The following is a 9,404-nucleotide window of genomic DNA, read 5'->3' on the forward strand; positions in this document are numbered from 1 at the left end:
CTTCTACAGGTGACACACTATTTCTTGAAAAAAATGGAGGATGTTGAACTATGAAGTTGCCAGTGCAGGTGGAATAGAATAATAAACATGTCTGCTCCAGCAGGGAATGTTAATAGGACTACTTATACTTGACTGTGTCCTTAATGCTGCTGTCATACCCTCTGAAGGGAAGAAAACAATCTGTGAAATGATCTGTGTTCATTTTACTGAAAGGATATGGCCAATTTGAAACTTCTAACAGCCCTCTCAGGAGACCTTTTGATTTATTTCAGGACAAACTAAGAAACTACTTGGCAAATACTTCTGTTTTCTATCTCACTTAGCTTCTGCTTATCCTTCAGTATGTATTACCAGTGGATTCARCTCTAGCTGTGTCAAAGGACAAACTTAATCTATCCTCTACCACAACAGCTGCATTTCACTTTTACAAYGGTACAGACAAGATGGGAGACAGAGCAATTTCAGCTAAAGTTGAACTTATTTAGTAATCTCACAGAATGGTCAAATTGCAGAAATGTTGTATCATCAACTTGCCCCTTCAGAAAACCTTTGTGTCACAAGTGACCCTCCCAGCTGCACATTTTTCACTTTCAAAAGACTTTGCTAACATTTGATTCCTTCTCTTCCTTCTCTCAGAAAAGCCACCAAAACCAAAAACACACAAGCACAGGTAAAACCTTGAAGGTTTAAAGGTTGCAAAGCTAAGGTAGCCTGAARACAGGCGGGTACTTTGCTGCTAATGGTATATGAAAAGTTCTGAGGTACTACAGCAAATAGTACAGCAAGAACCCTAAAACAGACAATTTTTACATGTACTCTGCCTTGATTGTTACCTCCCCACCCCGGTGCAGCAAAAACTGCAAAACTSTCTAATTCAGCAGGGCCTTTTCATTTTCCTTTAAATTAGTTGGTAAATTAAGTATCTGCTCTCTCAGTTGCTAGTCCAGGTTTTAATCTCTCTGCTCTTTGCTGGCAGCCAGATGCTACCTGAAGTCATTCATTGTTTCAACACATAGAGAGGTACGTATACTGGACAATATGAGTTGGTAAGCTAGGGCTTCAAATGCAGTCATACAAATAAAAGTACTCATAAGTGTTGGTGAGAATGTAAGGCAGAAGAGATGCATACACTATAATACACAAAGATACTTAAACATTTTTGGTGTTTCTGACATCCGCCAAGCTCTTCTCTTCCTACACTAGCCATCCAACCTTCATGGTCAGTGCGTGTTTGGTCAGTGACTATTGCAAGGAATAAGTAGCAAAAATTATGGTTTTCCCTTTTCTTCCCTCTCTCCACAAGAGGATTTGGAGGTSCTACAGTAATGCCTTGCCAGCTGGCAGGACGGTGCATCCTGCAGCTGCGTGCTCCTGCTGTGCGGGAACAGGGATAGCTCTTCCCAATACAGCAATTCACTTCCCCCTGCAAGGTTTACTTGGAGCAGCAATTCCAGGGCTTTCCCTGCTGGCCCTTCTCCATTCCCTACTCCCTGACCAGGCCCCATTTCCTCCCTGCTTCCCCTCACATAGCAAAACTGGGATGGGGAAGGACTGTGATTGGAGCTTCATACATGGAGAGAGGGACTTTTTGTAAAGACAAGCAGGTTACTGTCTATTAGAGAAAAGGGAAAAAGCTGCAGTTGGAAACAGAAAGACATTTTAGGGAGTCTTAGTGGAAGAAACGAGGAGTAAAAAGCTACCACAAACAGAAGAGACCTATGCCTCCCCCTCAAGCTTACATCCATTCTCTCCAGCTCCAGTCCAAACTCAGAAAACCGTTGTGCAGTGCAGAAGAGATGTTACTCCTATTCATAGATTCATAGAATCAGTAAGGTTGGAAGGGACCTCTGGAGATCATCTAGTCCAACTTCCCTGCTCAGCAGGGTCACCTAGAGCATGTGAGACARGGCTGCATCCAGGYGGGCTTTGAAGAGCTCCAGAGAAGGAGACTCCACAACCTCTCTGGGCAACCTGTGCCAGTGCTCCGTCACTCTCACAGKGAAGAAATTCCCCCTCAYGKTCAGGYGGAACTTCCTGTGGTTCAGTTTCTGCCCATTGCCTCTTGTCCTGTCACACAGAACAACTGAAAAGAGTTTGTCCMCGTCCCCTTGACACGCTCCCTTCAGGTACTTGTACACATTGATCAGATCCCCCCTCAGTCTTCTCTTCCCCAGGCTGAAGAGGCCCAGCTCTCGCAGCCGTTCCTCACAGGGCAGGTGCTCCAGCCCTCTGATCATCTTCGTAGCCCTACGCTGGACTCTCTCCAGTAGCTCCATGTCTCTCTTGTMCTGGGGAGCCCAGAAYTGSAYRCAGTACTCGAGATGAGGCCTYCCCMGGGCTGAGTAGAGGGGMAGGATCACCTTCCCCAACCTGCTGGCAACACTCTTCCTAATGTACCCCAGGAGACCAGTGGCCTTCTTGACATCGCTGGCTCATGGTCAGCCTGTCACCCACCAGCACTCCCAGGTCCTTCTCTGCAGAGCTGCTCTCCAGAAGGTCAGCCCCCAGCTTGTACTGGTGCCTAGGGTTATTYYTCCCTAGGTGCAGGACTCTGCCCTTGCACTTGTTGAACCTCAGCAGGTTCCTCTCTGCCCAGCTCTCCAGCCTGTCCAGGTCTCTCTGAATGGCAGCACAGCCCTCAGGTGTGTCAGCCACTCCTCCCAGCTTGGGATCATCARCAAACTTGCTGAGRAKGCACTCTGTCCCCTCATCCAGGTCACTGATGAAAAAGTTGAACAGGATGGGACTCAGTACTGAGCCCTGGGGGACGCCACTAGCCACAGGCCTCCAACTAGACTCCACRCCACTGACGAAGACCCTCTGAGCTCTGCCTTTCAGCCAGTTCTCAATCCACCTCACTGTCCACTCGTCTAAYCCACACTTCCAGAGCTTATGTAGGWGGATGTTATGGGAGACAGTGTCAAAAGCCTTGCGGAAGTCAAGGTACACAACGTCCACTGCTCTCCCCTCATCTACCCAGCCAGTCATTCCATCATAGAAGGCTCTCAGATTGGTTAAGCAGGATTTCCCCTTGGTGAATTCATGCTAGTTACTCCTGATCACCTTCTTTTCATCCATATTCTTCTCGCCCACTGTAAAACTATTACCTTCTCACATCACGGACCAGGACAGGGAAGGTATTTTATCTCTGTTCTTTGAGCATCAAAATTCAAGTTTTAGCTGTCCTGTGACTATGCATTGAGGTGACTCTCACATCATGACTTGGTAGTGTCCATTGCATTAACGTTGTGGGTACATTTCTGGTACACYAGGTGGCTATGCAGTGTTCATGACTATATAATGCTGCACAGGCCCTAGAGCCTCTGCTCTCAAGCAAGGACAAAGGTGTCAAAACTGTGGGAAGGGAATCTGTACAAATTTAGCCTACTTTCAATGTTTCTATTTGCACTGGCTTACTAGGCAGCTAAACACTTGCAGCTGTGTGAAGCCTGCCTTCGAGGAGCTCCATGGCACAATCCTGCCATTAGTCATGGACACTGGCTCCAAGGCCTGGGAGCTTTGTCCATATTTGCCATATCACTGGCAACTACCTGCCTACATCTAGATGCCACATGCAAAGGAAGTGAGACAAGACTGATCCTGGGGGAGGGGGTAGGGGGGTAGGAAGGTTGCAAATATAATTAATAGGGAGGGTGTCAGGAGGCTGGGAGAAACAAGGATAGAGATATCTGGGAGAGGAGAGGAGACTGCTATCAGATAAAGAGCTGGAATAACAGGATAGGGGAAGGCAGTGGACAACATAGCAGTGTTGAGGAGATACCAGTAGGAGAGTGGACTAGGAGTAAGGGTGCAGCTACACTGGGACTCAGGTTGTTAGAAGGCAGATCCTGGGGACCAGACCAAACAACCAGGAGCTAGCAGAGACAAACAGGGATGAGGAAGAAGAAATAATAGGGGCAATAGGGGAATGGAGACAAGAGAAGGATTCATGTCCACACTGAAAACATGTCCAAATGAAAAAAAAAATAGTTTCCCCACTATTTTAGTGCCTCATTTCAACAGGGGGAATAACATTTTTKACCAGATCTACTCAGTTGGAATCCTAGGCAAGAGCACACTATTCCCATTGCCTGTTGCTGTTTTCCATCCCTCCAAACCCAGCAAGGAGAGGACACCTCCGTGCAGAGCAAGGCATCCCACCTCCTGCTGACTGCCTGACTCACCTCTGCCCTGGATGGAGCAGATATCTCATTTACTTCATCCATAGGCTGGCCATGTGTTTCTTCTGAGTTGTGTGAAGGTGAGGCTGTGATAGTAAACAGACAGATCTTTGAGACTCATAGGTAGATAGTGCTCAAAATATTTGATATTAAGCTGTGTGCTAGTACTAGGTGCCTGTAGAGTTTCTATAGGGAGAAAGTCCCTCCCAAATATGGCATAAAAACAGAGGATCTGGTAGGGAGACCCCAAATATGGCATAAAAACAGAGGATCTGGTAGGGAGACCCCAAATATGGCATAAAAACAGAGGATCTGGTAGGGAGACGAAATACTGAATAGAATGGGGGCGTCCAAAAGGATGGGAGAGGCAGGGGAAGGAATAACAGACAAATATGATGTGAGTATTTTTGACCAGCGTTCTTTTTAGTCATATGGAGCCAAGCAATATTCTCCTTCAATGCCAAATAGATCCATTGAAGTCCAAGCAAAATACTTAATTGCAGCAGGAAATTGCTGTTTTAAAAAACATATCTGTAAAGAACAGGAGAATACATATGGTACATATGTGCCTTGACAATTTTGCTAAATAAACCATGAATTTTGACAAGTGTGTATCTGTAAGTTTGCCATGGAAATAGGATTGTATAACATCACAGCTGAAACAAAAGTTCAGCCTCTGAAAACTGTGGAGGCGTGCTGCTAAAATGTTTGCTTTGAATGTTAGCTGACTAGTTTCATAACTCCCATGCATCTAGTTAATGCTCTTTTAGACAATACATGGAAAGGGTGGATGCCAGGACTGTACAATAAAAGCATCAGAATTGTTATATCTAATGGCCGGAACCCAATTTTGGTGTTTCAGAACATGACAGAAGTTTATTGTAATAGGAAACTCAAGAGATGAGACTGCTCGGCTTGTTTACACAGAATCTATCAAGCAGAGGTATGGAAAGATATTTGGTTCTTTGCTTAATGAGGAAATTACTSTATAGGGGTATTAATATCATTGTTGGGAACTGGTTAGTTCAGGGAACCAATAAGGAATGAGCTATAAAGACTTACTCTGGTACGTTGTTAATGTAAGACCAGTCCCCCAATGCCAAGACTGGGAATTGCAGCGAACAAGAGCTGTTACTGTCATCGCGCCCGTGATTCAGCTTGAGGATCTCATCCAGAGCTGAGCAAATGCGTTCTCACTTTATAAGCCACCAGTGTGCTTGGCAAAGCGCCAGCAGGCCCATCGGCCGAGACCCAGAACTAAGTAGGTGAGAAAGGACATCCCCATAGGATTCCTCGAAGCAGCAATACTGGCACAGGTTTGGCATGCTAATTGCTTAGTGCGGGAAGCAAACTGCCATCAGCCATAAGATAAACACGGATATCTCTATCCAAAAGATAAACAGCAGGACTGGGATTCAGAGCAGCTTTTATTGCTCTGAGCACTAGGATTCATCCTGTATTTGTTTTGCAAGKCAGTTGTTCACTGTCAATCCATCTCACCCTGTGTTCCAGGGGATGCAAAACCTGAAGTGATAAAACCAAGATTTTTCCATGCTTTACCTGAATTTCAAATTGTTAGAATCAGTCTGAGTGTCTACATGAATTATAAGCTGCAGACTTTCAGGAACCTGGCTCCTCCTGGTAACTCAGGATATTAGCATGATCGCAGCRTCCCTTCCAGGTAGATTTGCCTGCCCCTTGGTGTAGAAGGCTCTTTCTCACCCCATTCTGGATCAGCACACAGCAGAAGCAAAGACATCCTGCCCTGGGCATAAGTGCCAGGGAAAGACTGCTCCATCCTACCCCAGTTTTGTTCTGTGCCAAAAGGGGTGCTRTGTGTGTGCGCACATGTGCAAAGGTGTGTGTGGTGGAAGCAGGCTCCTGGGGAAACATGCTGCTGTCAGGAGCCAAAGGGCCCATTTCCCCTGTTCAGTAGCCCCAGAGTGAACCACAGGCTGTACAAGGCCTGCCTTATCAAGCACTTCTCACGTTGGCAGGATACCCCTGGGGAAAATGGCCCGGCTATTGCTGTGGCATCTTTCATTGTTTATAATGAAGTTGTCTGCAAGGAATACATTAATGCAATGCTAGTGTCCCCCATAATGAAAAGCAGGAAACATATACACAAAGTAGGTCTACACCGCAATCCACAGTCTCTCTGGACAGTGCTCCTTCCAAAGTGGTATGCTGGGGTTGTTTGGCTTTTGTACAGAGCTGACATGCTGAATCTGCTTTAATTTTGTGCCCAGCAGATTTGTCTGGAATATCCATGCACAGTGAGTCCACTGCCCAAGAGTGAAGCCCAGACACATGACTGTTGAAATCATGCACAAGACTGTTCATGTTTTCTGCCAATTACGAAGAGGGAATCAAYGAAGGTTTGAGATGGTGACCAATGAGCTGATGTTTTTTTTTCAGTCCAGGCTTACCCAAGASAATGTTTTTAGTTAACTTTTTGAGCTAGCCTGGCAAGACATATGCAGAGGAAGTGGTGGTAGAGAAGGCAGAGGTTCCCTTTTGGGGTTTGGAGAGAGTTTAAACATCCCCAGTGAAGTTTATATTCCGCTAGATCCTGATTTCAATATGAAGTCCTTGTTACACACCAATATCTTTCTGCTGTCCCACAGCCTCAAATTAGGCACAGATCAGCCTGTCATGGCTTTTTCAGGTTTCCCGTCCCTCATCACACGAACCATCTGTTGGGCCACATGCAGTTCATGGCTGGCAGGAAAGGACATGCCACGGAGGGGTGAAGCACAGGATTATTGTACCTCYCTTTGCTCTGTTCTCATGGATTGGATGGAGATAGATAAAACTGAATGAGAGTGTCAGTAGCACAAAGCTTTGAAAAACTCCTGAAGTTTGCCTCTGACTAAACGCCTCATATGGCTATCCTGTAAAGCAGCGAAATGTCATTTGCAAGGCTRGAGAGCAGAGACATAGAACAAATAAGGAACATTTAGGTAGGAAATTTAAAATTCATCAAATGGCAAAGATCTTGTTACAATGGTTTGTCTCCCCCACAGCCAAGACACTTGATCTATTAAATCATAGAAATCCCAAACCCTTCAGTTCCAGTGAGTGCACTGGGAGGATTATATTAAACTCAGTCAGCAATTACCTGTAATACAGGATAAAAATCTTTACTCTGAAAGCAAGCTTTAAAAGGTCAGAATATAATCGCTGTCACTAATGGTCTCTACAGTGGATGTTAGTCTGATYGCAAAGCAATAGAAAAGAAATGCAGATGTAGAAGTTGAATGTAAACCCTAAAATGCTATTTTTATAGCAGGCTTGTTAGCAAAATTATAGACGCAGCACACATCACCTTTCTTCACACTTGTTAGTCTTGACTGAATAAATTCACCTTTATTCATCACAARATTTCCTCTTTATTGTTGTTCTGTGAATGCTCATTATGAGCAAGCACAGAAGTGACAAACAAGGCAGGGAAAGTGGGAATTGTGCTAAGGAGTCGGTAGGAGATTCAGATAGCTTCAAGGCCCTTTGTGCTGCTCACAGAAAATGTAATACACACGTTACAGCCTCATTGCCAGATAATGTCTGAGCTGGACGTGACAGCACCTTCCACTGCAAGGAGATGTGGAACTGAGAAAAATTGATTTGGATATCTGGGATTTGCATCCTAACAGGATTTACAAGCTGCCAGTTTGCACAGGTGATGGGAGTCCAGCTCYCTCACACCTGCAAGTCCAAGAGCCAACACACCTCTTGATGCCATTTCTGCTCCCCTGCTCAGTCATATTCCCTTCCCAAAGGGGCCTCAAATCCCCTGTGCCACAGCATTTCCCTAAGGCAATTGGCAAAACAGATTTCAGCTGTCAAGGGACAGTCACAGGGGTAAAGTGCACAGGGGATTTGAGGCTGCTTTCAGAAGTCCTGCCCACTTATTACAGTTTGTTCACGGATCACTCTTGGAAGAGTTAACCCCAATTTATTTTTAAAGTAGTGTAGGAAAACTCCACTAAATTCTCGTGTAGATGCTGTCATTCAGAATTAAAACAATGTTAATGTGATTTAGTGCTCAAGCGACAAGAAAACATGTTACTGCATGCCAGTTCCTAGATAAGCATCAGTGTGTGCTCTCTGCCCTCAGCCTAGTGCCGCATTAGCCTGAATGAYTTCACATTTGCTATATATCAAGAATCATTGACAGTTATTACAGACCCTTCATACATAATAATTTGCAGTGCTCTAACAGCTTGCTGCTTCTACTGCTCAGCSTTTAGTTTATATCACTTTGAAAATAATTTCTGCTTTAATTGAGTTAACTCTCTATAACTCTCATTGAGATTGTTGGCACAGGGACTGAATGCAGTTCAGCTAATCTGCTTTGAAGTCGTATCTTAACATTCCTAAGCATCAATATGCAAAAAGAAAAAGTAGTGTTTTCATACAAGAGACATGGAAATTGGAACACCCTGAGCAATACGGCTGATTAGCTTCACTATACTTTGTGATGCTATCCCCCAGCTATGTCCAATTCTACTAAAACTAAAATATTCTCCTTTTTCTGGGAAATTATTTTTCTTATGCTCAAATCATTCAGAAAGTCAGTTTTACTAATGGCTTTATAAGCATCTCACATGCTGCTTGAAACACTTTAATTTGTTTAATAAAAGGACAATTTTTGGTTAATCAAAATCGCAGTGGATTCTGGAAGAAACAGTTGGCTCGCTGACCAGGACCATTAATTAGATTTTTTATTTTTTACCCCAAAGGGTAAAATAATCTCTTGATCAAATACATTCATGATAGAAGCTACCAAGAGGCATCACAGACATTTATTTTCTGAAATGTTAATAATAAATATAATCAAAATGAAAAGTCATATGAAGACTTGGGCTTGTATGCAGCTACCTTAGCTGTTAAACTGATCTTAAAAACTACGTTTCCCTGCCTGAAAGGTGCTCCTCTTTCCCTGTTTCATCTTATACTTAAACATCACAGCAACCTACTTGGCCATGTTGAAGGCCRGCAGGCTGTGTTACTGGCATCTTTCCACAGCACTTTGTCTGCCTTACACAAACTCACAAGCATCCTTTTCTTCATCAAAAAAGCAGATTACTGTGTGTGACTGAGGTGGGCATCAAAACACAAATTGTGGTTTCAGAACCCAAATGCTGTGAGTTTCTGAGCATCCTTCATTCCTGTAGCTTTCAATCAAGGCTCAGTGTCACTGCAGCACAAGCCCAAGCTCAT

This window comes from Rhea americana, unplaced genomic scaffold (genome assembly GCF_003343005.1).
Source record: "Rhea americana isolate MKP2758 unplaced genomic scaffold, rheAme1 scaffold_7, whole genome shotgun sequence".
NCBI classification, from domain to species: Eukaryota; Metazoa; Chordata; class Aves; order Rheiformes; family Rheidae; genus Rhea; species Rhea americana.